Source organism: Lycium ferocissimum, unplaced genomic scaffold (assembly GCF_029784015.1).
Source record: "Lycium ferocissimum isolate CSIRO_LF1 unplaced genomic scaffold, AGI_CSIRO_Lferr_CH_V1 ctg1139, whole genome shotgun sequence".
NCBI classification, from domain to species: Eukaryota; Viridiplantae; Streptophyta; class Magnoliopsida; order Solanales; family Solanaceae; genus Lycium; species Lycium ferocissimum.
The window spans coordinates 81,825-109,769 of record NW_026713817.1 but is presented as its reverse complement, the minus strand read 5'-3'; the positions used below and the strand labels follow the sequence as shown (position 1 = coordinate 109,769).

At 40.3% G+C, this 27,945-nt stretch overlaps 1 long non-coding RNA gene across 1 annotated transcript; it reads left to right on the top strand.

Moving 5' to 3' along the window:
- The first annotated feature begins 1,817 nt into the window (after nucleotides 1-1,817).
- Nucleotides 1,818-5,353, top strand: LOC132041724 (uncharacterized). Its single transcript, XR_009411200.1, has 2 exons — nucleotides 1,818-2,503; nucleotides 5,131-5,353. It is a non-coding gene; the product is annotated as an uncharacterized LOC132041724 (long non-coding RNA).
- Nucleotides 5,354-27,945: the final 22,592 nt, after the last annotated feature.

Below are 27,945 nucleotides of genomic sequence, written 5' to 3'. Positions count from 1 at the left end.
CTACTTTTGGTATATATTCGTCTGTTGTATTTGTACATATTTGTTCGGGAATGCAGCGGGCCACGTCCCGTCATATGATTACGTCGTCTGTTTAGAGGTCTGTGGACATGTTTGTGGGTTATGACCATTCTGTACAGGTGTGTCTGTATATGTTGTGTTTGGGCGATCCCATTCGCCGTGGCGGCCTTGTCGGCCCACATATGTATATATGTTGTTTTGTTGGCCACAATGTGGCCTTTGTTGGTATTTTACGCGTGCGGGGTTATTTTGGATAGTCGTAAAACAAAAAACTATCCGAAATTTTTACGAAAATTTTATAAATTTGAAACACGAAGCCTTGTCGAACCCTCATATATATACCAGGATGTGTTTGATATAATGCGAGACGATGTACGATATTTGTATATATATATATAAGCCATCCATGTGTGACTCTGTTTGATAAGTGCGTTTGGGTGCCCAGATCGGGCACTAGTCACGGCCTACGGGGTTGGGTCGTGACACATGTACAGTGTTATCTTTGCTAACAGACCCCAACATTTCAATTCTGCATGTTACTTTACACAGTATTACCCTTTTTTCACTTATTGAAACCTTAGTGGGTCCCATAGGACTGTGGTTCAACAAAGAAGAACCCCAGCAGCCTAGGATCAGTAGAACTAGACTGGGTAATGAACTCAAAGTCTTTCCTAACTTTTACCTAGCCTTAGGATAATCCCTCCTTGTCCTACCCCATCCCAAGTGACAACCTCTTAAGCTTCTCTTATACTTGTGTGATCATGACAAATTCTTTTTTCACCCTAAGTGAATTTCATCAGTTCCAAAGTAGTCGAACCTTTAATCTTTTCAAGCTCCTAACTATTTCAAGCTATCAACTTTCATTCAAATAGATATGATAATGCAGTTACGAATTCCTTTAGTCATTTTCTAGGCATATGTATGTATATTAAAGTCAAACAAGTCATTCTGAGCATCCCACATACCAACATTAAGACACATAGAGCATTTCAAACATGATATTGTTTGCTAGGCTGAGCTTAAGTAACAACCACACAGAGACAATGATCACATTAAAGGTATTTCCATTCAACTACTCAAACAACGACATATTAACTTCAGTGGAAACAATCCAGCAATACCTAGAGATTGTTGACACCTAATTTTTGACATCCATAGTTTTATTTAATTATTATGAGTCCCTGGACCACAGACAGAGTAGAATATGCATTTCATAAAACAAATATGAGTTTACAAAATTATCCCGGTGACATTTTGCCATTACATTTGGCAAAACACCGACGAGAGTTCAACCGTATCTTATTTTACATTTTTTTAGAAATTCAAAAAACATTTGTTTATTTTCTCAAAAATAGTAAAACAATTATGAGTTATCTATTTCAAGAATCTGCAATTAGTTATTAAGTATTTTACTCCGTCAAAAGTCAAGGGATTTGAGTTAATTAAGTAAAATAATGAGTGTAATCTAATTCTTAGAAATTAACCATTTGAATTAAGCGTTTAATTAATTTTATGAAGATTGTTTGATTATGATTAAGGCAATTTGACTTTGCTAAAATGAAAAAACTTTGTTTCATGTTCATAATGTTTAAAATGTGGCCCAAAATACTATGTATATACCATGTATATACGCATGTATAGACTAATGATATACACGACATATATATAGGCATATATGCATCAAATCAGGCCTTATTTTAATTTTGGCTGGGTTTAGCCCAAAAGGGACTGACCCGGCCCACACCCCTTTGATATATAAGCCAGGAAAGGCCGAATCCCGCACCTTTTCCCACATTTCACAAAAATCATACGTGGCTAGGGTTGAAACCCTAGCTGCCGCCCCTGTCTTTTCTCTTTCCTCGTCACCTGCCAAAAATGGCAATGTTTCAGAAGGGTGCAACCCGTTTAGTCCTTGCCATGGCCAAATGGAGCAAGGCATTTATTGCACCGTCCTCTCTCCACACTTCTCTCGCCAAAACACCACCAAAATAGGTAATTTCTAATATTTTTTTTCTTTAGTCATTTTTTTTGTCAAACACTGAGAATTCATTATGATCTTTGTTGTCTTGTGGCTTTGAATTTGCGATTTTCATTGGTCGGTTTGCATTCCATTGAGATCGACTCGAATAGGTCCAAATCAAACCATTCACTGTCGATTCAAGCTTACCTTAGCTGTTGATTTGTGGTTCGAAGGCAAAAATCTCATAGATTTTTGAAAATCCCACATTAGTATTTAGGGTTTCACTCAAATTTTGGGGTTCTATAAATAGAACCACCAAATCTTAACAAAAAGGAGGACTAAGACGAGAATCCTGATTTAAGGATTAGAACTCGAATTAGGATTTTCAAGTAGAATTTTTAGGACTTATCTCTTGAAGTTAAGTGTTTTAGTCTAAAATTTTTATTTTCTTTGCTTCCTGTGTGGCTGAGGTTGGAGTTGGATAAGGCTTCAAATTCATTCTTGCCCCGACTGCACTAACAATAGGTAATTCCTTGTTCTATCTTTGCTTTTTCTTTAATTTTTTCAATATTTTGCTTAGTTTAGACGTGTTAATACTGTTTTAGCATTGTTTTAATGCTAGTGTGAGTCTGTTAATAGTGTAAGTATATGTTTTATTGGTTGTTAGTCTTGATAATCTTGTTAGTCTTGATAATCTAGCTTGGGTGCTATAATTAATCTGCTTGTGTCCAAATATGCTTCAATGTGTCGTTAAATGTCCTGGTTGTTGCAAACTAAGGTGAATATGGAGTGATCAATGATCTTAAGTCTGATACGGAAACTGAAAATGAAAGGTTAAAGTTAACAACTCATTTGCTTGTGGAAAATGTTTTGAAATTGCTCATTAATGGATAGTATAGGATGTTGAAACAATGGCATCACTTAGTCTAAATTAGAATACGTAGATTATAACATATCAACTATAAATAAGATAACTGGTCACTTGAATAGGAATTAATCTGTTTGCCTATGTCACAAACCTTGTTTTCCTCTAAATAAGATTTATGTCTAAGTCTTAAAAAGGACTTGGTAGCACTGGTAATGGAAGAATGAGCTTTAAAACTATAATATGATTTCTGGTTACTTAAATAGCTAATCAACCAGTAAAGTAGAACTGCTTGAGTCTTAGAATTGCTGCTTTGGACTAAATTTCAATTTAGGATGCTAAAACCTCTATAATAGTCCTAAGAAAAGGATTAAAGGCTCAACAGGGTGATAACATGTCTATATTGTATGTGTGTTGTTACTATTTAACAAAAATTGGTCAACTAGTCTTCAAAGGTTGAAATGGTTAAAGATGAAAGTCATTGATCTACAATGGTTCTATCCTTTATAAAAATCAAAGAATAAGGATAATATATATACCCTGAACCTGGCTTGTTCTAAATCACCTAGCCTGATGTTGATAATCTGTGGGCAAGGAGTTGAGAGGGGAACTGTTATGAATAGTAAGACCTGTTGTGCTACACCATTTCCTCTTTACTGTATTTCTTTAATCGTGCTTTATTTCTGGTTGAGTTGCAACATTTCTATAGAACTAAATTCTATTGTCTATTTGCTTGTTGAGTTTTGATCATTGCCGTAAGAGTCTCATGTTTGCCTGCCAAGCTATTAGTTCAAATGATGTGCAAACTGTTAGAAAGGATGCCTTAGATAGGATTTTCAAGGCATTCTTATACTAGCTTAACATGTTAAAGGCACTTACTTGCCGTTGAGGGAAATAGAGATGACTGAGTCAGGTGTACTGTGTTATAGTTAACATTTGGGAAGGGTATTCTAATACTGTTTGGTTTAAAGTTGACACTAGATGGAATATGTAGGGCCCTCTAGTTTCTGTTAGGGTAAAAGAAGTTGAAATAGTTCATTTTGAAGTGTCTAAGCTTAATTGAGTTATTTACCTCTCAAGAATAACATGGTTGGTTTAATGATAGTATAGGAGGGTGGTGTGTGTAGATGGGCAAAGCTAAGAGCTCCATGACATAGGGAGCCTTTTCAAGACACCTTAGAATGAAGACTGGGAAAGGGCTAAGTCCTACTTGGCTCATATTATCTCTTCCCCAAAATAAGAGGTGTCATGGCATGCCTTTAAGTCCGTAGGGGTACTGTTTGCCATAGATACACATTTGATCTCCTGCCACATAATTGAATCATGTAGTGTGTCCAAAATGAACTCCTTTCTGCATGGAAATGGTCATTCTAGGCCAAAAAATAAAAAGTTGTCAACGTATTATATTAAGACAGGTCCTTTAATGCATATGCCTTGTGGGATTTGAAAGAGGAAATAAAATTTTTACAAGACTGTCTCAATCAGTAACTGATTAGTTGTCCCGGATTTGTTGTTTTACTTTTGTTTTCTCTGTAGGAATTTGAAAAATAGTTAAGGGTGGACTTAAGTTGAAATGGTGTAATAGCCTTATGAGTTCTTTACATGCCTTGCTCTTAGTTGATACTGGTATACAAGAGTTGCCTAGAGGTCTCCTTATATGCTTGAGTTTACTGCATTTTGTACTTTGCTGTGTCATTCATCTTGTTTAGAGCTGTGAATACCTGGAAGGGCCTACTTGATGCTAGGTGTGGTCTATGTCAAATACTGTTTTGAGGTCATATAGGAGTGAAACACATCGTTCAACATCCCTTCTTGTTGAATTTTCGTAAGTTAGGATCTGCCTTAGTTTAAAGTTTAATGTCATTGATTTAACTGAAAGGCTAATTAGGTGGTTAATAGAGTGAAAGGCTAAGGGGAAGCCTAGAAAGACTTGGAGTTGCTTGCAACCCAGTCTAGTACGGCCAACTTAAGTCAATGACTGATATAAAATTGAACCTTAGTATTAAGGTGGCACATGGAGGGATCAAGAGTTGCTTGCAACCAGGTCCGGCACGGTGCCACCAATAGATAAGAAAGGGAAAACAAACGGGTTGGGGTAGGATCTATAATTGGGCTGCCAGGCCCACTTTCCTGGGATTACTTGTACATGTATGTATATGCCATCTTTGTGTATATGTTGTGCGTATATATTTGTGATAAGGGCATTAAACAATTTCTAAACGTTTTTTTTTCACTCTTCTCCTCTACTGCATGGGTCACTTGGGCCGGTCAAAACATGGCCCAACAGGTCACTTCTTTCGCATCAAATAGTTTGCGAAGGCGAGTAATGGAAGCTAATATATATGAACGAGCATTGAAGGCCCAACCATAGGTGAAAATGGTTAACTATGGGCTTGGTACAACCCTAGCTTAACTTTCCTTATTTATGTTATTTCTCATATTTTAAGGTGTTGTATTTGTATTACTTATAAAAAACACATTACTATTGGAATCGATTATGATTAGAACTAGTTGTCTTAGGATAACAGTCCTTATGCCGTTTAGTAGACTTTAAGTCCCCGAATGATTTTTAAATCCCCGGGATAACGTGATAGCTTTTGAAAACTCGACAACAAAACGCTTTAACAATACAAGCTTAATTTGAAATGGCCAAATGATTTTTTCGGAAAAATCCATGTAAATATCATGGATATTTTTTTCAAACAAGATTTTCAACAAAAGAAAAGATTGCAAGATGATATAAAATCTAGGCAGTATATAAACAGAGGCAAGACTTTGAGTTAAAATGGTGCAAAACAAGTCAGATTTTGGGCCAAGCCCAACTGAAAAAATTTAAGGATTTTGGGCCAAGTCCCGCGGATTTTTTTAGAAAACTTAATGGAGATTTGGGGCCAAGCCCAAACTAAAATATCCTTTTTACAGAACTCACATTTTGGGGCCCAAACCCAACTTAAACTAAAAGCAGTTTTATATGTGTATAACATATACGGATTCGTAAGTTAAATCATTTCTCTAAACCGGATTTATTCAAATGTATGAAACGCGTTTGTAAGTACGAGGTTCTAGAATAGGATGTTCTGGAGTATTATACGACTTGACCAAGAACAAGATGTATGGGTTATGCATGACACAAAAAGAGAAATACATATACTTACATATATTTACAAAGCCAAAACAATTTGGCAATTTTATAAGCAAAATATACTATCCTTATACATAAAAGGAGACTACTTTTATCCGGATATTATAAATCCAAAGCCCAAAGTACCCTATATATAAAGGGAATATATTCAACTCTTTCCAAAACCCAAATGATATGCCAAACGATAGTCTTTTTATGAATGCGGGAAAATAAACACGAAATGAACAGTTAATCATAATTCAGACATTGGAATTTGAAGGTCAACTGTATAGTACAAATCCTTAATACTAGGGTGCCTAACACCTTCCCCAAGGGATCACCAGAATCCTTACCTAGAACTTTGGATTACAAAGGCCGTTTCACTGCATTTGAATAAATCCTTTGAACCCAGTTTTCCTAATTTCCTAAAAATTAGGTGGCGACTCATTTTAGAAAACAAATTCCGAAAGAGCACCAACTACCTCCTAGTAGCTTTCCGAGCGCTAACCCCACCCGTAAATTGCAAGCCATAACAGATGGCGACTCCGTTGGGGACTTAAGGTTCTAACCATAAGGATTCCAATACAATGTGAATTATTTGCTTGAACTATTTATGTGTTTGCTTTCCCGCACTTATAACCGTAATTGCATGCATATCATAAACTTCGCCACTCCTGACATTTATTTTATACTTTTCTTCAAAGGCAACTTCACGAGCCCGCAGTCGACCCTTCACTATAAAACCAAATTCATTTCTTTGGAACCGTTGTAAGGTGAGGTTAGTTCGTGGTCGTCCAACAGCCCCAACGGTTCAGCCCCAGTAGTCCGCTCGGGTACCAAGGTCATTTGTCAAAGCCCACTCCAGTGATAACTAGGATAGAGCAAGACAAATCGCTATTGAACTAGAGCATTCATGCCTGGACGAGTCTTGGGTATCTCAGACTTACCTAAGGCTCATTAAGAAGACTACCTTGTGTCTAGACGGTCTATGACCTGAAGATACCCATATCATTTATGTGCTAATTGGAAACATGCTTGTGTCTCTATGTTGAACCATTAGCCCTATGTGAAGGGATAAAACATTAACGGTGTTTTGTTTTGTAGATGAAAAGAAGAATCCAATTTGACATTATCGTTGAGGCGCCTGATTGGGAGAATACAAGTGATACCACAAGTAGGGAATACCGAGAAGTTCACACTTGAGCATACAAATCAGAGAATTCGAATTGCCGGAGAGATACTCTGAGAATGGAATGGTCGCCTGACTTTAGGACCGGACACTTTAGCCCCTGATAGGTTCAGAGCAGGGTGTGACCCAGGATATCACATTTGGCTACAGGGTCACTTAGCCGGTACAACTATTCCCGGGCCAATTCTTTATCACACTGTCCTAGACAGATCCACAAAGGCTGAGTCCAAAGTCCGACTGATTCAGAGAAGGGTAGATGATAGGGACGCTAAGTATTTAGAGAAGATGGAGCATGACTAGGGCATCATAGCTAGGTTGACTCGAGAGGAGGACAACCTGAGAGAGTGCTTAGAGGGTAGGGACGAGCGTCTGACTAAGATTTTGGAGGAGCCAGACCCTATGGTAACCTGGATGGAGCCCCATTTCCAGGCATGTCTCCATGTTCAGACTACCCTTCGGAGGGCCAAGAAGGCCAAGACAGACCGAGCCTCGACATCAACCACGGGAGGAGAGTTCTGCTGATCCTATTTTACTTTTTCTGTTATAGCCCCATGTCGGCTTTATTATCATATTTTGTAATCCCTTCAGGGAAAATATTATTATTAATGAAATTATGATTTTTAGGGAAATGGTTCGCCTTTACAAATGGCACTTGCATGTTTCAAATGATTAAGACAGCCTTGGTTTAAAAGGCCTTAGGAACACGAGTAGTATAACTGCTTACTAAATATGTGATTGCTTACTACGTGCTTCACATGCATACTTGCTCTGTATGCTATCATGTATTTAAAGCCCGAGTGCGATTGATCCGACATTCTAAACCTCATACCTAAAAGAAAGATTAGTTGATGAAAAAGCTTACCCTAATTTATCTCCACTAAAAAGGTTGACTTGCAATGGCGACCCAAGGCGATCAGGATATGTTCACTCTAGAAGAGACCGCTGAGATGCTGCGACTTAAAGTCCGACAGATGGAGAAACAACTTGAGCAGATAAGTCGAAAGATCGAGGAAGTCGATAGGTTGCTAGTTTTGGTGGGAAATCCGCCAGAAGGAATATCCAAGGAGCAGTATTATGAGGAGAATGTCTCCAAAGAGATAAGGGAGTTGGTCCAAAGCTACGTACCGCTCCAAAGGAGGCCTGAGACGCCAAAGATGGAGAAAGGAACTCCAAAAGAAGAGTTTGAGAACCGAGAAATAGAAACCGACCCTTGGGTAATGGAGTCGGATCCTCAGGAAGAGTCGGAGCCTCAAGAGATGGCTCCCAAACCACAAGAAGCAAAGAATGAACTACCAGAGGAATTTGAGCCTCTGGAGATGGAACCAAAAGAGTCAGAGCATGTCGACATAGAGGTTGAAGAGGACATGGAGCCATTAGAGATGATCCCCGAATTTCAGGGAAAGGGGTTCAATGTCGATGAAACAGAATCTAAGCTGGATAAAGTATCCGACTATTACGAGCCTGCACCAGAGCCGGTACCAGCCACATCTACTATATTATCAGAGAACTTCGGAGAAGTACGTCCCCAGTCACCCGTTTTGTGGGGCGTATCTCTTAAAGCCTATTCGTGTCCTTTCCAAGTGGCTCCTCGACCCGTCAGCTGCAAAGACGTGATCGAAAAGATGCAGGCCGTCAAAATACCATGTATCAATCAGGCTAGGCTCTCGATTCCTGAACTAGTGTACGCCTACAAAAGGTGTCCATTTCACTGGAATCAGCCTGGACATAGATTGAATGAGTGCTTGGGGTTGTGAAGGAGAATCGTCAGCCTGATAGACGACAGAGCATTCAGAAATCTGTGGGGATCACACACCTTATTGGTCCACGACTCCATCCCCCAAGGAGAATGAGTCACCGCCGAAACACAGATCTAGCAATATGCTTCAGTGTTCGAAGAGACCTACTCTCACATCTTCTCAACCTTGGCAATCTCAAGAAGGATTAGGCCTGTGGAACATGTCCACGAACCCCTCCCAGTGGGGCCCAATAGGAGCAAAAGGTGTTTATTCCATACAAGAGCTATGGGACATAATATTGAAGAATGTGATGCGTTCAACCTTGAACTCGAGCATTTGATCAGCATTGAGAAGATCTTGCTCATCCTACTTCCACAGTTCTAAAGAAGAAGAAAGACATGAGAGAGCGAGTTCGTAAGGACAACGACTCATGGAGCTATAATTTTGGGTAGATAATAGGTGTCCCTTTTTTTGCACAAAGAGGTCATTCACCCCCCCCCCCCCCAAACTCCCCCGCGGCCATAAATATGTAAGGAACCATGCCGACGATGGCCCTAAGAAGGGATACGTGGGAAGCCCTTATTGGTCCTAGTTCGGGGGATCTTTAGTTAGGTTTAGCCAAAGGGTATACATAGGTCTAATATATTCTCCTTTGTAAGCTGAACTACGACAGGGCCTGATTTCCCGCTTAGGGATACATAGGCAGTCTACGTAAGACTCATCCCCTATAAAATGTAAATTATTATTCTCCCCTATTTTAAACAAAGAAGAAGGGTTTCCAAAGTGAGTTAATCGCAAAGCCCACTGGACCAAGGTCCACTTAATATAAAAAGGCCACAATACCCAAACCTTTGAAACAAGGGCGTTTTAAATACAACACATGTGATATCTTGCTTTGGTATTACTTTCAATAACTAACTTTACCTGCCTTTGAGTTATTTTTTATCTTATAGAACGAGGTCGATTAGTGTAGGACACAAACTGGCATACTTTATGAGATCCAATGCTGTGTTAGTATCCCACTTAGAGTTGGACAAAGGAAAGGAAAAAATGACTGGTACCCCGAAAAATGAAAGAAATGAGCTCGTTCTTCGCGAAAGAGATACCTTAAACCCCAAAGAGGCATCACCCCAGGAAGATGTAATTGCAATATTGCTCAAAGACTATCACTACCCTGCAGGACAAAATTGCTAAGGCCGAGATAGCCGATCTCACTAAGGACACGTCTGTCGAGGCGAGGAAGCCCCCACCTCATTTTCCCTCGCTCAGCTCTCCAATGCCTAAACAGTTCCCAACTTACCCACCAGGAACTGTCCTACCTCCACAAAGTCCATCTAACCGACATCATATTGGTACTTCGTACCACACCTACCTCCAGTCAAATATACTCAAATCCCGGGAACCACTCATTTAGTTTCCTTCTACTAAGCTCCTCAGTCGTTTTTCATCAACCGGGAAAGTCGCCCATACATCGCTGCTTTGCCAACTGTGCAAACAACACCAATCCCATAAAATCACCCACCTATCAGACTCTTTCTATACTCCTAACTTCCCAAATGAGTCCTCTCAAGGTCACAAAGAGCTGGACCACTACGAGGAAATAAAGAGGGCTTAGAGAGCCGAGCACGACAAGCGTGAGAAGGACATGGAGCGAAAAATAGAGGAATTGTTAGAGAAGTCCAACAGAGTTGTGAGGCAATCCACAGGTCTAAGCTATGATGACCTGTGTATGCACCCGGACTTGAACCTTCTAGAAGGGTCAAGAAACTAAAATTTGAAATGTTGAACGGGATAGGGAATCCCAAGGCACATCTCTGTTCCTACTATGACCAACTGGTCGGCCTCAAAAGGAATGAACTTTTAATCATGAGGCTATTCAACCGAAGCTTAATCGAAGAAGCCGTTGAGTGGTTCGCAACCCAAGACATACATCGCTGGCTCACTTGGAAGGAAATGGCAGAGTCCTTCATGGAAAGGTTTCGATTCAATGTCGAAATAGTGCCAGATAGATATTACCTTGAAAAGGTCAAATAAAAGTCAACAGAGAACTACCGTGAGTTTGCTAGCCAGTGGAGGGCTGAAGCAGCCTGTGTTTATTCACCAATGTGCGAAGAAAAGTTGGTTTTCGTATTCATCTGATCCCAAGAGCCAAATTTCAACGACCGAATGCTGTCCATGGCGGGGAGGCCATTCTCCGAACTTGTTAAGATGGGAGAGGCCATAGAAGATGGCCTCAAATATTGAAAAATCATTAGTGTGTTCAACAAAGTGTCAAGCCAAAATACTACGGGAGCCTTCCATAAAAAGAAAGAGGACGTGGCAAGCGTAACCTATGCACCAAGTCCAAATACCAAGAGGCGAGAAGAACCGCAATATTTTTACCAAACCCCACGTTCTGCCGGTTACCCAACTTTCCCGTACAGCCCTATGCCTGTATTTTACGCACAACCTAGTTTCACGGCCGCTATGCCAGCTGATACAGCTCCGCCACCAAACGTCCAAGCACTCGCACAACAAAACTACCAAGCAATGGCTCATGCCTACCGCCCACCACAAAACAACCCACCACAAAACTACCAAAATCATCCATCTCCAAATTACCAAAACCAACCACCATCTTTTGACTTTCGAAAGAAAGCCAGCTCGAGAATTCACTACACTGCTTGAGTCAAGGATAACTCTTCGAAAGGCTGCATGCTGCAGGCTTCATTGAAAAGGTCTCTCCAAAGCCTGCTCAGCCTGGAAATGGATTCTTCAGAGCCGATCAAACCTGTGCCTACCACTCAGGAGGTAATGGCCACAACACAGAAGATTGCATCAACCTGAAGCACAAGATTCAGGATTTTATTGACAAAAAAGAAATCACCCTACAAATGGCAGCACCTAATGTGAACATGAACCCATTGCCGAATCATGAAAATAACAAAATTCACATGATTGAGAGGAAAAATGTTTGGGTAGCCTGCAAAGCTCTAATCCCCAGGACCGTCAAAATAATTGAGCAAACGGTAGCTTCCCTCATGCTCTAGGAGCATCCAAATTTCAAACTCTTGGTCCCAGTATAGCTGAATCCTCGGGCAATCCCGAACTTAAAAGCACTGATTCCAACTCTGGTGGTCGCCCAGATAACTCAACAAACAGCGCCGGCTCCAAGGAAAGAGTTTGTGGTCCAAGCGGCCATGGCACAAGGAATGACTCTGTCACGACCCAACCCCGTAGGCCATGACTAGCGCCCGACCTGGGCACCCGTACGTACCAAAGTCCCGAAAATAGTAACTCAAATATTTAATAAAATTTGGGCAGAGTTTCCTCTATTTTTCTTACTAGCAAAAATTAACCTGCACGCAGAAAATACCAACAAAGGCCACCAGGCCAACATAACCATATACACAAATACGGGGGCGAGCCGAAAGGGGTGCGCGCGTGGCCCGCCCGAACATATCACATATACATATACGTACGTACATGGCCATAACCCACATACATATCCACAGGCCTCTAAACAGAATAACGAAATCATATGACGGGACAGGGCCCCGTCGTACCCCTGAATAATAATGTACATATACATCAGAAGATAATATACCAAAATATATGAGCTCCGGAAGAAGGAGCACTCCCGGGAAAGGCGAATAGGTGTCCTAGCGGTGTGGATCACCAAACCGAGCGTCCGTACACGCGGCATTTAACGCCCGAAGACGGGGGGTCGATGCAATATGTGCGAGTATGTAAAGCAGGAATACAGAATCATAAGTCAAAACAAAAGATGCATAAATTAAGTACAATATGCAAATGTCAAAATACTTATGAAAAAAAAAAACATAAATCATGCATAGGCTCTTAGAACGATGGTCGCCCGCCGACAATGGCGCCATACCACATCATACTCCAGAAGGTTTCAGATCTCCGACACCCGACGGATCATATCATATCATAAAGCGTACCCCCCGTAACGCCAAATATACACGGTACCGGCCGGGCGGGGACACGGCGTCCGAACACATCATACTCCAGAATATATATCACAGCGCGCACGAACATAACCGGCCCGGGATCCGGCGGACGAGGTGACAACAATGAGCACGAGCGGAGTCGTGAGCATACATATGCATAAAATCATAGTCATAAATCATAAAGTAGGTAAGAAGTCCACATGCCAAAGTTTAAACGAAAATAGTATTAACTTTTCCCTGAAAATCATTACGTAAGCATAAAAAAGGCCGCGGGCCCCACGGACGGGTGCCGACCCCCATCCGAGCCCGACTATGGTAGTTGGGGGAAAGATAGGTCTTATGAACATACATATTATGTTTGGGGGCGTTCCGAGCTCGTATGCAAAAGTTACGGACGTTTGAAGCTCGGGACCTCTTTGTGGTCAAAACCTTTACAAGTCTTTAGAAACTCATTTATTTGGAAACTTAAGAACCTTATATTGAACACAATAATGAGTCAATCTTTAGGAGCAAATAAGTACGTATCTAAGCTCGGATTTAAGAACAGAACAACCCCGAGATGCGGGTCATAGCCTAATAGCACTAGGACATGCCAAATGAAAGAAAGCGACGCCTTACATACCTTGTCCGCTCGCAAGCTAAGTCAAGGCTCAAATCTCGGATGCTCCAAAATCTACACAACACCAATTATGCTAACATCAGCCACAGACTTTTAGGCATTCAATATTCAAGCGAACATTAAGTTCTAACGAAATTTCGGCAGCATTTCCCCTGTACATTCACCAACCCCGAGATTTACACTCGGCTAAATTCAACAACAACCAAGCCAACAACCAAACTACATTTGTCAATATTCAACTAAAAATACATTTTAGCATTAATAACCCTCTTTACATAATTTCCACAACTTTCTCAACATTCCAATATACTACCTTAACTATTTACATTTCAATCAAGATCGACGTTTACACATTCAAGCATTACTTCAAAACCATACGAATAATGTTTAAGAACGCTTTGACTAATTTACACAATACTTCAAACAACCCAACTAAAATCCCAATTCACCCGAAATGCAGCCCAAACCGAGAGCAACATGGCTTGCCTTCCTTTCTTCCAAGTTCATAAATTACACTAACTTTCCATCCTTTACAATGCCAATTCCATAAATGTAAAAATGTACACAAGGATCACAATGACGTTCAAATCAGTCCACACGATTCCCATCATCAACATAAGTCATATAAAAGTTCATTATCAATTTAGAATTCACAACAACACAACTAAAACACTAAGGGAACTCAATTCATCTCTTGGCACCAAGATTGACCTATATTCGGCCATGTCCCAACACACACATATATGGATGATTCCCATGCATTTCAACACACCACAACAACAAGGAAACATGCTACATAACATTCAATCCACCAATCCAACAATACATAGGAACACACGGCCACAAGCCATGCATGGCTCATGGCCACGGTTCAACTCCAACATCTAAATTTCCATAAATTTCATGCTTGTTTGCATACTACAACACGTCTACATCATTCACAACACATAAAAGAGAGTTAGTTCTTACCTTTTCTTCTTCACTTCACACGTTAGCTCAAGTCTTCCAAGAGAGAAAACGGATGATCTAATGATTCAAACGACGCTTCCACGTTAACGAGTACCCTTGAATTAGTTGTTTTGCTAGAAGAACCGAATTTTTCTATGGCTAGTTCTTGAACTCAATTCTTGCCTTCCATGGCCGTATGCTTCTCCTCTTATCTTCTCCTTATTTTCTTGATTTTTCTAGAAAATAAAATGAGAAGAAAGATGACTTAGTCATCTTATTAAGTTGCCAAAAAATAATTTAAGTGGCCATGGCCCACAAGTGTTTGGCCGGCCACTTTGGCCCTTGAATTCATATAATTCACAAATTTTTCTAATTCACTTTTGGCCCCAATTATTTCCTTAATGATTTCATGCCAACAAAGTCATATGCCACTTATTTAAAACGAAGTCATGATTAAAGAAAATCCCGACTTCTTGTCCCGGATTAGTCTTGTATCCTAACTTGTCATGTTACACTTGGATTATCCCGTTGCTAAAAATACGGGATATAACAGACTCACTCAGGGAGATGTGATACTCTCAAGAAGTTATCTCAGAATGCCCAAAAAATGAAACTGCTCAGAAAAAGACAATCACTGATGGAAAAGCAGAGGATTTTTGGCAGCGAATGCAGCCAAAATATTATTCAATTTTTGAGCACTTGAAGAAAACACAGGCACAAATATCGATGTTAGCCTTGCTGGTCAGCTCTCCGCCTTACAGGCAAGCTCTATTGAAAGTCTTGGACAAAACATGTGTGCCGGCAAGCAAAAATAGTGAAGATCTAGCCGGATTAGTGGCTTATGTGATCGGAGAACAAAAGATTTGCTTCTCCAAAGAAGAGTTGCCAACAGAAGGATCCATCCACATCAAGGCCCACTACATTACTCTAGAGTGCCGTGACAAGGTGGTAGAGTGAGTACTTGTTGACAACGGGGCAGGACTCAATGTTTGTCCCTTGACCACATTGACGCAACTGGGCTACGACATGGGAAAAATCCGCCAGAGCCGGACCAATGTTAGAGCATTTGATGGGTCTCAGTGTGACTCTCTAGGCGAAATGGACCTCCACATCCAAATGAGGCCCGCGTCCTTCACGATTGAGTTTCAAGTCATGGCAATCCTGGCCAACTACAATTTGCTTTCGGGAAGATTGTGGATACACTTTGCCGGGGCAGTTCCATCAACTCTACACCAAGCAATGAAATTTGAATGGGACGGTCAACAGACCGTGATTGAAGTTGAAAGGATAAACAGAAATATCCTTATACTAGAGTGCCGATGACGAAGGGAGTCCTAAGGATCGGACTTTCACGTGGTGGAATACATTGGGGCAACCCATGCTGAAGAAATGAATCATAAACCCATGCCAACTATTTACAAAATGATCGCCTCCACGATGCTGAAAAATGGATTTGAACTAGGAAAAAGCCTGGGAAAGGATTTGAATGGCGTGGCAGGGCTAGTGCCGATCCTAAAGAAGAACTATTATTTTTGTACGGGTATGCTCCTAGCGAGGGCGAGCTCCATCAAGAGAGAACCATGAGGAATTGCCTCGGTAATTCCAGTTCGGTTTACCGGTCATTTTCAAACCGGATGCCACTATCACAATCGACGGGGAGGGCCGGCGAGAGCACTGGAGAGATCTTTGTTCGAGAGAGGAAGAATGCCATGCCATCATTGAAGAGTGCAAGGAAGTGCCCACCATCCCCAGCCTGAGGCCTGGAAAGTGCCTAAACAACTGGATGTCCACCCCCCTTTTGGCTCTTCGATAGAGAGATGGGTCTTTCATCTTTTGTCAAAATCGGTGCAATAGCTCGAGGCTCGATTAATCACCCTTTTTAAATTACTTCGTGAGTTTTAAAAATGGAAATGATCTGATGTTGATCCGGACCAGGACCACAGTTTATAATCAGCTACTTTCGAATTAATGAAAAGCCTCGATTTAAGTAAAAATCTCATTATAACTATGCATGATAATAATAATAACTTGACTTCACCTTGCCTCACCTTTTTAGTAATAATAATAACGATAAAACAACCAAAAAAGTCATGACATGTCGCGAAATGAATGAAGAAAGTGACGAACAAAAGTACGACGAGGAGATGATGGCGCTAGAAGTTTCATAAAAGAGATAGAGCAATTGGAAGACAAAAAGAAGCTGAATATAGACAAAATCGAGGTGATCAGCCTTGGCAATGAAGAAAATGTCAAAGAAACAAGAATGAATGCGCATTTGGAAGTGCCGCAGAGAGAAGAACTCGTGGCTCTGCTAAAGGAATATGTGGACATCTTTGCTTGGTCATATGCTGACATGCCTATACTAAGCACTGAGATAGTAGCCCACATACTACCCATAAAGGAGGGTTTTACCCCGGTCAAACAAAAGACACGACAGTTCAAACCCGATTTGAGTATTTAAATAAAGGATAAAGTGGAGAAGCAGATCAAATCTGGGATAGTTGAGGTAACATCCTACCCCACGTGGTTGGCCAACATAGTGCTAGTACCCAAGAAGGACAGAAAGATCCGAATCTGTATGGACTAACACGATCTCAACCGAGCTAGTCCAAAAGATAACTTTCCCTTCCCGAACATCCATATCCTCATCGATAATTGTGCTAAGAATGAGCTGTAATCGTTCGTAGATTGTTTCGTCGGGTACCACCAAATACTCACAAGAAAAGAAAATGCTGAGAAAATAGCTTTCATCACCCTTTAGGGAGTCTACCACTACAGAGTGATGCCGTTCGGCCTTAAAAATGCCGGCGCGATATACATGAGAGCAATGACTATCGTGTTCCATGGTATGATACATCGAGAGATTGAAGTCTATGTGGACAATGTCATCATAAAATCAAAAGAAAGCTCAGAACACACCACACACTTGCGCAAGTTCTTCACCAGACTTTGCAAGTTAAATCTGAAGCTAAACCCGGCGAAGTGCGCGTTGGGAGTGCCCGCGGGTAAACTGTTGGGATTCATAGTCAGCCGGAGAGGCATAGATCTAGACCCTACTAAAATCAAAGCTATTAAGGAATTGGCACCTCCCAAGCCCAAGAAAGAAGTCATGAGTTTCTTGGGAAGGCTGAACTATATCGGGAGATTCATAGGCCAGTCGAGAAGGCGTGATAGTGGAACCAATCCTCAAGCTGCTAAAAGAAGACGCTCCCACACAATGGATAGAAGAGTGCCACCAGGCATTTGATACAATCAAGAGATACCTTTCCAATCCTCCCGTCTTAGTGCCACCCAGGCCGGGGAGTCCATTATTGCTATACTTGTCGGTATCAGAAAATACCTTTAGGTGTATATTGGCCCAGCATGAAGAAGATAGAAAAAAGGAGCATGCCATCTATTACCTGAGCAAGAAATTCATATCCTGTGAGTCGAGGTACACACTCATAGAAACAACATGTTGTGCTTTACATGGGTAATTACCACCTTTGAGACAACAGAAGAATCACTGACCATCTTATCTCTAGGATGGATCCCCTGAGATATATCTTTCGGCAGCTAATGCCCACTGGAAAGTTAGCCAAATGGTAGATGTTATTGAGTGAATTTGATATTGTATACGTAGCACAAAAGGCAGTCAAAGCACAAACACTAGATGATATGTTAGCAGAAAGTCCTGTCGATAACAAACTGGAACCACTACAAACCTTCTTCCCCGACGAAGAAGTAATGGTCGTAGAAGAAGAGGTGACCGAGCCATACTCGAGATGGAGACTGTTCTTTGACGGAGCAGTCAACTACAAAGGGTCAGGAATATGAGCAATACTGGTATCAGAAACAGGATAGCACTACCCAATGGCTGCAAAACTCAATTTTTGATGTACTAACAACATGGCCAAATACGAAGCATGTTTTTTTGGCCTCAGGATGACATTGGACATGAAAGTACAAGAGTTGTTGGTAATCGGAGATTTCGATCTACTCATCCATCAAGTGAAAGGAGATTGGGCTACCAAAAATGCCAAGATTTTGCCATATGTGAATCTAGTGCAAATGTTGTGCGGAAGATTCAAGAATATTGATTTCTAACACACTCCGAGGGCTCAGAATGAGTTCACCAATGCTTTGGCTACCATAGAATCCATGATTCAAAGACCCCAAAAGCAGTTACATTGATCCACTGGAGATCACTTTGAAAGAAGAACAGGTTCACTGCGCTTAGGTCAAGGCAGAGCCGGATGGTAAACCCTGGTACGCCGACATCAAGGCATACCTGGAGAAAAGAGAATACCCACCTGACAGTTCAGGAAATCAGAAGAAGACCATCAGGAGGTTGGCCAATGGATTCTTCCTGAACAAAGAAGTACTGTACAAAAGGACACCCGACTTCGGGTTACTCAGATGTATGGACGCCGAAGAGGCCACGAAGCTACTGAAAGAGGTACACGCAGGGACATGCGGACCTCACATGAATGGATTCATCCTGGCCAAGAAGATCTTGAGAACAGGATATTACTGGATGACCGTGGAGCACGACTGCTGCAAATTCGTGCAAAAGTGTCATCAATGTCAGATTCACGGAGACCTGATCAAGGTTCCTCCAACAGAGCTACACGCAATGAGCTCACCTTGGCCGTTCGTGGCATGGGGGATGGACGTCATCGGACCCATCGAGCCACCGGCATCCAACGGACATCATTTCATTCTAGTCACCATCGACTATTTCACCAAATGGGCAGAAGCCACCTTTCATAGGTCAGTAACCAAAAAGGTCATGGCGGACTTTGTGAAGAACAACCTCATATGCCTCTTCGGTGTGCCAGAGTCCATCATTACGGATAATAGAGCTAATATAAATAGTCATCTAATGAAAGACATCTGTGAACAATTCAAGATAACTTATCGGAACTCTACTACCTATTAGCTATAGATGAATAAAGCAGTAGAGACTACCAACAAGAATATTAAGAGAATCCTTTGGAAAATGATTGAAATGTCCAAGAATTGGCACGAGCAGTTGCTTTATGCTTTGTTGGGATACGAACTACAACCCGAACGTCTACCGGAGCAACTCTATACTTGTTTGTTTACTGTACCGAAGCAGACCTACAGAAGTGGAAATTCCCTCGCTAAGAATCATTCAAGAAGCCAAGATAGATGATGCAGAATGGGTTAGAAGCCGATATGAGCAGCTAGCCATGATAGACGAAAAGAGAATGGTCGGAGTATGTCACGGACAGCTGTACCGTCAAAGAATGTCTCGTGCTTTTAACAAACGGTTCGGATCCCGACTCTTCCAAATAGGATAACTCGTGCTCAAACGAGTCTTCCCACATCAAGATGAATACAAAGGGAAATTCGCACCAAATTGGCAAGGATTGTACATCGTCCGAAAAGTACTTATCGGATGATCCGTAGTCCTAGCCGATTTGAATGGACAAAAGTGGCCCAAAGCCATCAACGCAGATGCCCTCAAGAGATATTACATTTAGAATTTCATTTTCTTGTAATCGCATTATTATATTTTCCTTGTAACCGTACTTTTGCTTGTAATCACACTTTTGTAATAGAATAGGAAAAACAATGACTTTATGTAATATGAACTACGCAATGATTTGACTTCCCCACAGTGGGATACGTAGGCAGTCCACATCAGACCCAGTCGCATTATTAGTAAAAACCAAAAAGACAATTATTTTATTCCAAACTACATTCGACCTGATTTCTACTGCAATAGGATACGTAGGCGCTTTCGTGCTCGGTCGTCACAAAAGAAAAACCCAAGAAAACCTTAGGAAGCCGCAAAGACATGGAATTTGAAAGGAAGCTACAAAATCAAAATACAAGGAGCGACACAAGAGTCAGCCAACATCAACCCGAAAAGCGGGCGGAATTTTTGAGAGGTCTTTCAAAACTATCAATAGAAGAAGATGAATGGCATGGGCAGCCCACTGGGCAGAATTTTTGAGGGAACCTCAAAACTTCCTTCTCGTCAAGACGATGCAAGAGTCAAGCAACACAAGACCTGAAACTGGGGCAGAATTTTTGAGAAGGATCTCAAAAATTCTACTAGTTTAGAAATTTAACATCAGAACTTCCTGAAAGACCGGAGAACCTCGTTCGGAAACACATGGCTTGATACTTAAATTAAAGCAAGATTTTCAAAGAAAATGATACATATTTTATAAGTTTGTCTTTAGATTTTTCAAACAACAATTAGCATAAGTTTATTCTAAAAAGCCATCTCTCGAAATACTGAGTCCAAGAGGAGCGGATTCAGGGAAGCAATGTCAAGAGAAAGACACCAGGAAGAGAAACGACGGTAATCGACCTCTTAGGAAACTAACCTATTTTTGTGGATGCAGGTTCCCTAATGTCATCAGGAAGACAACTATATCATTAACCATGTTTGCTCGTGATGAAAGAGAAAAACAGCCCAACAAAATTTTGGGCCGAGAGGGCGACAAGAAGAATGAAGGGAAAAGACATATTTGACCGAGAGGGTCACAAATAATGAGTGACAAAGACGTATTAGACCAATAGGGTCGTAAGATGAAGGGACAAAAAAGACATGACTAACCAAGAGGGTCATGTGGAATGAATAGAAAAAATACATCTGACCAAGAGGGTCAATAAAATGAATAGACGAGAGGACCACAAGATGAATGATCGACAAAGACACACCTGGCCAAGAAGGCCACGAGGTGAATGAATGAAAAATACATCTGACCAAAAGGGTCAATGAATGAATGAAAAATACATCTGACCGAGAGGGTCAACGGATGAATGAAAAATACATCCGACCAAGAGGGTCAACAAACGAGCATAAAGACATATACGACCAAGAAGGTCACAATGAATGATCATAAAGACATACCCGACCAAGAATGTCGTAATGAATGAGCATAAAGACATTCCAAATAACATCACAAAAGGGCCATTTGGACAAAAAAAGATTATCCAGCCACAAAGGCCATTCGTACAAATTTGCAAAAGGCCATTCATACAAACAAAGCATCTGCACGCTAAGAGGGCCATTCATTCATACAAACAATATATCCAAAAGGGCCATTCATACAAACAAACATCGCCAAGAGGGAAATTCATTCATACAAACAAACATCGCCAAGAGGGCAGTTCATTCATACAAACAAGCACTGCCAAGAGGGCCATATCGAGAGGGCTATTCATTAATACAAACAAGAACTGCCAAGAGGGCCATTCATTCATACAAACGAGCATCACCAAAAGGGCTATTCATACAAACAACATCGCCAAAAGGGAATTCATACAAACAACATTGGCCAAAAGGGCCATTCATACAAACAACATTGCTAAAAGGGCTATTTATTCAAACAATTTTTCCAAAAGGGCCATTCATTTAAACATGTTTTGCCAAAATGGCTATTTATTCAAGAAAAGCAGGACAAGAGGGTCGTTCATCAAAGAGATTATGCATAAATCACGTGGTACATCTACAATGCTGTCAACACATGAAAACAGGTACACAGCCGCCAGAAAGGAGCAGGCCCGCTAAACTGGATCCAGACACTTGCGAAAAAAACGTGTAACTTTTTCTTGCGCAACTGATCAAGATAAGGTGCCCATGGGAGTCAAGCTATCCGGCCAGGATTTGGAAGCCATCCTATATCAAACTCAGCCACAATTCTGTCTATTTGCTTTTCTTTATTAAAAAAACCGCAACCGATCTGATACACATTGAAAAATTCGAAGGCATTCCCATATAAGGGATACCCTTTTCCCTAGCAAGTCGAACTACATGTGACCTGATTCCTAGAAACCAGGGATATGTAGGAGGGCTCAAAACCAGAGAGCCGGTCACATTCTAACAAACCGTCCTGGGATCTCTCAGTCACAATGCTGAGGGCCTTGAAACTTTCCGTCAAATCACTTAGAAGTTTAGTTGAGTCAAACTACAAGTGGCCTGAATTCTCGTATAGCCCGAGATATGTAGAAAACCCAGAGACCAGGGTCCGGCCATCACTTTGAAAATTGGCATAAAAAGAAAGCACTTTGAATTGGTCGGCCAAAAATCAGGATCGCCAAATTTCGTTGCCTGCAGATGAATTTTCCATCCCCACGCAACGAAGGGGTAGTTATTGACACCTAATTTTTGACCTCCGATAATTTTATTTAATTATTCAGAGTCCATGGACCATAGACGGAGTAGAATATGCATTTCATAAATCAAAACTGAGTTTACAAAATTATCCCAATGACATTTCGCCATTACATTTGGCAAAACACCGACGAGAGTGCAACCGTATCTTATTTTACATTTTTTTAGAAATTCAAGAAATATTTGTTGATTTTCTCAAAAATAGTAAAACAATTACGAGTCATCTATTTCAAGCATCTGCAATTAGTTATTAAGTATTTTACTCCATCAAAAGTCAAGGGATTTGAATTAATTAAGTTAAATAATGGGTGTAATTTAATTCTTCATAATGAACCATTTGATTTAAGAGTATTTGATTATGATTAAGGCAATTTGATTTTGCTAAAATGAAAAAACTTTGGTTCATGTTCATAATGTTTAAAATGTGGCCCAAAATACAATGTATATACCATGTATATACGCATGTATAGACTAATGATATACACGACATATATACATCAAATCAGGCCTTATTTTAATTTTGGCCGGGTCCATCCCAAAAGGGACTGACTCGACCCACACCCCTTTGATATATAATCCAAGAGATGGCTGAACCCTGCCTCTTTCCCCCATTTCACAAAAATCATACGCGGCTAGGGTTTCAACCCTAGCTGCCACTGCCCCTCTCTTTTCTCTTTCCTCATCATCGGCCAAAAATGGCAATGTTTCATAAGGGTACAACCCGTTTAGTCCTTGCCACGGCCAAATGGAGCAAGTCATTTATTGCACCATCCTCTCTCCACCCTTCTCTCACAAAAACACCACCAAAACAGGTAATTTCTAACATTTTTTTCTTTAGTCATTTTTTCAGTCAAACACTAAGAATTCATTATGATCTTTGTTGTCTTGTGGCTTCGAATTCGTGATTTTCATTGGTCGGTTTGCATTCCATTGAGATCAACTCGAATAGGTCCAAATCGGACCATTCACTGCCGACTCAAGCTTATCTTAGCCGTTTATTTATGGTTCGAAGGTAAAACTCTCATAGATTTTTGAAAACCCCACATCGGGAACTTAGGGTTCGACTCAAATTTTGGGGTTCTATAATTTGAACCCCCAAATCTCAACAAAAAGGAGGACAGAGATGAGAATCCTGATTTGAGCATTAGAACTCATATAGGATTTAAAATTAAAAATTTTAGGACTCAGCTCTGCATGTTATGTGTTTTAGTCTAAAAATTTTATTTGCTTTGCTTCCTGTGTGGCTGAGGTTGGAGTTGGAAGCACAAGGCTTTAAATTTGTTCTTGCCCCGGCTGTACCAACAAAAGGTAATTCCTTGTTTTGTCTTAGCTTTTTCTTTAATTTTCTTCAATTTTTTGCTTAGTTTTGACGTGTTAATACTGTTTTAGCTTTGTTTTAATGCTGGTGTGAGTCTGTTAATAGTGTAAGTGTAACACCCCAAAAGTTTTTTTTAGCGAATACTTGAATTTTTGATTTATCATATCTTGATAGTAAGGGTGTATTTTACTTCGCACTTCCTGAATGTGAACTTGACGATATTTGAAACTTATTTGAAGTGTTGTGGTGTAGTTATATAAACTACTCCTACTATGATTATCTTAGTAAATATATTAAATGGATTAGATATTTATAAAAGTGGGTAGCCCCTTTTTATTTTATTTTATTATTTTTCATCCTTATCTTACTAAGTAAGATATATACTCTTTTGGTTCTTATCTTCTCCACCACCCCTCCAATTTAGTGTTCTCCAAGGAAAATGAACACCAAAACCTCTCCCCTTTCACAATATTCATCCTCTAAATCAATCATCAAGACTTGCTTTGGTTGAGCCCCAAGCAACTCCACACGATTGAGGTAAGTTACAAACCCGTTTTTGGACTGGACTACTGTTAGTGTTTTTAGCATAATTCCTTGTATAAAGCTTAGTTTTAAGTGATTTAAGATGTTCTAGAAAGCTATTTCATATCCCTACAGCTTTTGTTCAGGCTCCAAAACCCAGTTTTGCTTGTATTTACTCGAAAAGGGGTGATGAAGAACAGGGCAAGTGCTGCCCAGATTTCTGTTTCGCAAACCCTACATGTACTCCTGTTAGTATTTTAAGCATATCTTTTTGTACGAAACTTCTATAGGAGTGATTCGAATTTCTCTGAAACCCCAAGACATATATCTACAACTTTTATTAAGGCCACAAAGTCTAATTTTGCTGTTTACTCCTTTGAAACTGAGCGACAGTACAAGGCAGTAGAACTGTCCAGAATTCCTGTTTTGATAGTTTAGGCTGATTTTCACTGATTTCATGTTTAGTTTCGACTTGCTGAAACTATTGAACTTAAGTAGATATTTGATTGTGTATTTAAGTTATATATGCACTTGTACAAGCTAAGAGGAATTGTTTGACGAAGTGGACTTTGGTTGGTCGATGGCGTAGACGATTTGAACTCCTCGAGTTGTGGTAGAACTTGTTGGGTGGTAAAATACCAAGGTTTGTGTATAAACTTGAACTTGGAATATCTTTATTTTTTGGAAGTTTTGAAGTATCTTGATGGGTTGTTTCCTTACCCTTCATCTTTTATCAATGTATGGTTATTATCTTAAGTATTACAAAACTTTCGCTAAATTGCCCACTTGTACGAATTGCTTGATCATTTTGCATCCTTGTTGGGACTTTGTCCTTCTTGTTGTAGTGACTTTGTCACCGATATCGGCATGCCTCTCAATTCGGATCTTGCCCATATTGACTTTGGATTTACATTTCGTCTTGATGATGGATTTTCGTCCATTTTCGAGTACGAGTGGAAAGCCACTTTCAACATGGCTCTTGATTTTCTTGACTATTGGGTGACGACCCTTCTTGATTTGGGGCTTCGGTCCATCTTGATATTGATTGTGCTTGGTGTGATGGCATGACGTACATATTGGGTGAAATTGGTTATTTGACAATCTCTCTTGAATTGAATTATAAGCTTTATTGACACTTGAGCCTTTGAATATTGATATCGATATTTTAAAACTCTTCAAGGTTTGGTATTTGATACTTTCAATATACTTGGTTACTTTATTTATTTTTATCTCATTGAGCTACCTACGATGGATAAGGGAATTGGAGGATCTAATGGCTCCAAGCCCAAAGTTTATACACCACTAAGCTTTATGCTTAGCGATAGTTGTTTTCTATCGTAGGTAATGTACGGGAAGAGATTTGAAGATGGCCATTCGGAGAAGACTTTTTGAGAGCCTTAGTGAAGATCACATTTGCATATCCATATAGGTCTTGTAAAATTTTGGGGACTTGTACATGATCCATATGTAACACTTATGTATGAAATTTTGGAGGCTTGCTGGACACAAGACCATATGCTTGTAACTTGAACTTGGTGACTTGTTTTGCTATTTTAGGTGTGTGCTTCCAACCCAAGTCATGCCATGTCTTGGGTTTACATTTTACCTTGTAATTATGTACAAAGGAAGATACTAGTTTCTGTGATAATCGCAGGTTTGAGTTTCATGTATCTTATGGACCCGCAGTGGTGTTGATTTGAAAATATAAATTTCAAAATGAAGTTTCTTAAATGTGTTGACTATTTGAGAAGGGCATTACTATTTTAAATTGATACTTTGATATTGTATTTCATCTGAGAAATTTTTTTCGGAGGGTACAATGAAATAAAAAAATGTTGCACTTTCAACCCTTTTTCGCATGGGCCTATTTCCGCTATCAAATATTTTTGTGAATATCTTCTGGCATAAATTTTTTCTAAATGTTGTAAGTGTGAAATTAGCTTTTGTTTCGTAAGTGGTATCCTCCCATAGGGGATGCTACAAGTTTTGGTATCAGAGCCTATGTTTGTGATTCTAGGACTTTTGTTGTGACTTGTTAGTATACTTGTTCCTTTTTTTTTTTAACATATTTTGTTGTGTATTGCGCATATGCATCATGTACAGGTCCCTAATGCAATGTGATCTTCCCTTATGTAGGAATTAAGTTATGGCATCTTCTTCCTCTAATAGACCTATGGAAGCCGCTCGTGAGGATTTAAATAACTCTAATGCCTAACCTCACTTACAAGAAGGGGTTGGAGAACATTTTTCTGATTCTAATCTTCCTCGTACTAGTGGATCTGAAGTGGGAAATAATCAGGGTACAAGAGTTGGGCCACACCCTCAAATGAGTCATACTACTCCTGCTTTTGGTCCTCCTTTTCAACAAATGGCTGATTTCTTTCGTCACATGGCTAGAAGAATGCCCGACCCTAATGAACTGAACTTTGAGAAAATGAGAAAAATGGGTGGAGTTGAGTTTGAATGCACTGTTGATCCTACGGATGCCGAGCAGTGGTTGGAGCGGATAAAAAGAGTATTTGAGCAATTAGAGTGTTCAGACGCTGCCAAATTTAATTATGCTGGCTCACTGTTACAAAAAGATGCTTATGACTGGTGGGTAAGTGTACAGAATGCCAAGGCAAAACCTCCTATTCTTACTGGGAATGATTTTGTGAAAGAATTTCATATGAAGTATGTCCCACCTGCTTATCATGATGCAAAGAAAAAGGAGTTCTTGAATCTAGAGCAAGGGAGTATGTCTATTGCTGAATATCAACAGAAGTTTCTCAGGCTTTCTCGTTATGCTGGTGGTATTATTAATAACGAAAAAGATAAGTGCAGGCGATTCGAAGACGGTTTGAATAATTCCATCAGAAAATCTGTGGCGGTCCCACAACATGAAAACTTTTGTAAATTAGTTTCGGTACCGCTCTTACTTGGGAAAGGATCGACAAGGAACAAGCTAGTAGAAATGAAAACAAGTTCAAAAAAGCTGATGTAAATTCAGGAGGTCCATCTAAAAAGGGAAGGTTTGACAATTCCAAAGCTAGTACTGTTCACAAGTCAGCCCGGCATAAGCAAAATAGGTCAAATTTCTCTACTGCTAGCACTCCAAGCTATGGCCAAGGCAAGACTCGTATACCCACTTGTGCACAATGTGGAAAGAATCACTCTGGTACTTGTAGGAGAGCTTCTGGTGCTTGTTTTAATTATGGGAGCTTCGATCATAGAGTGAAGAATTGTCCGAAGCTTAACCCTACTTCTTCTCCGCGTACGGAAGGCTCGGTTCAGAAACCTATTACCACTCCTTCTCAAGGGAATAGAGGTGCAGGATCTAGAAACACACAAGCAACAGGTGCAGGTGGAGCCAATCAAGCTAGTGGGTCAAAAGCCACCGCACGAGCTTATGCTATGAGACAGAGGGATGACCAAGATGGAGCAGACGTGGTTGTTGGTAAATTTCACTTATTTGGCTTATGTGTTGTTACATTATTTGATCCTGGTTCTACACATTCCTATGTTTGCTCATCATTGGTTTTTCCTAAAAATATGAAATCTGTGAGACTTGATTGTGGTG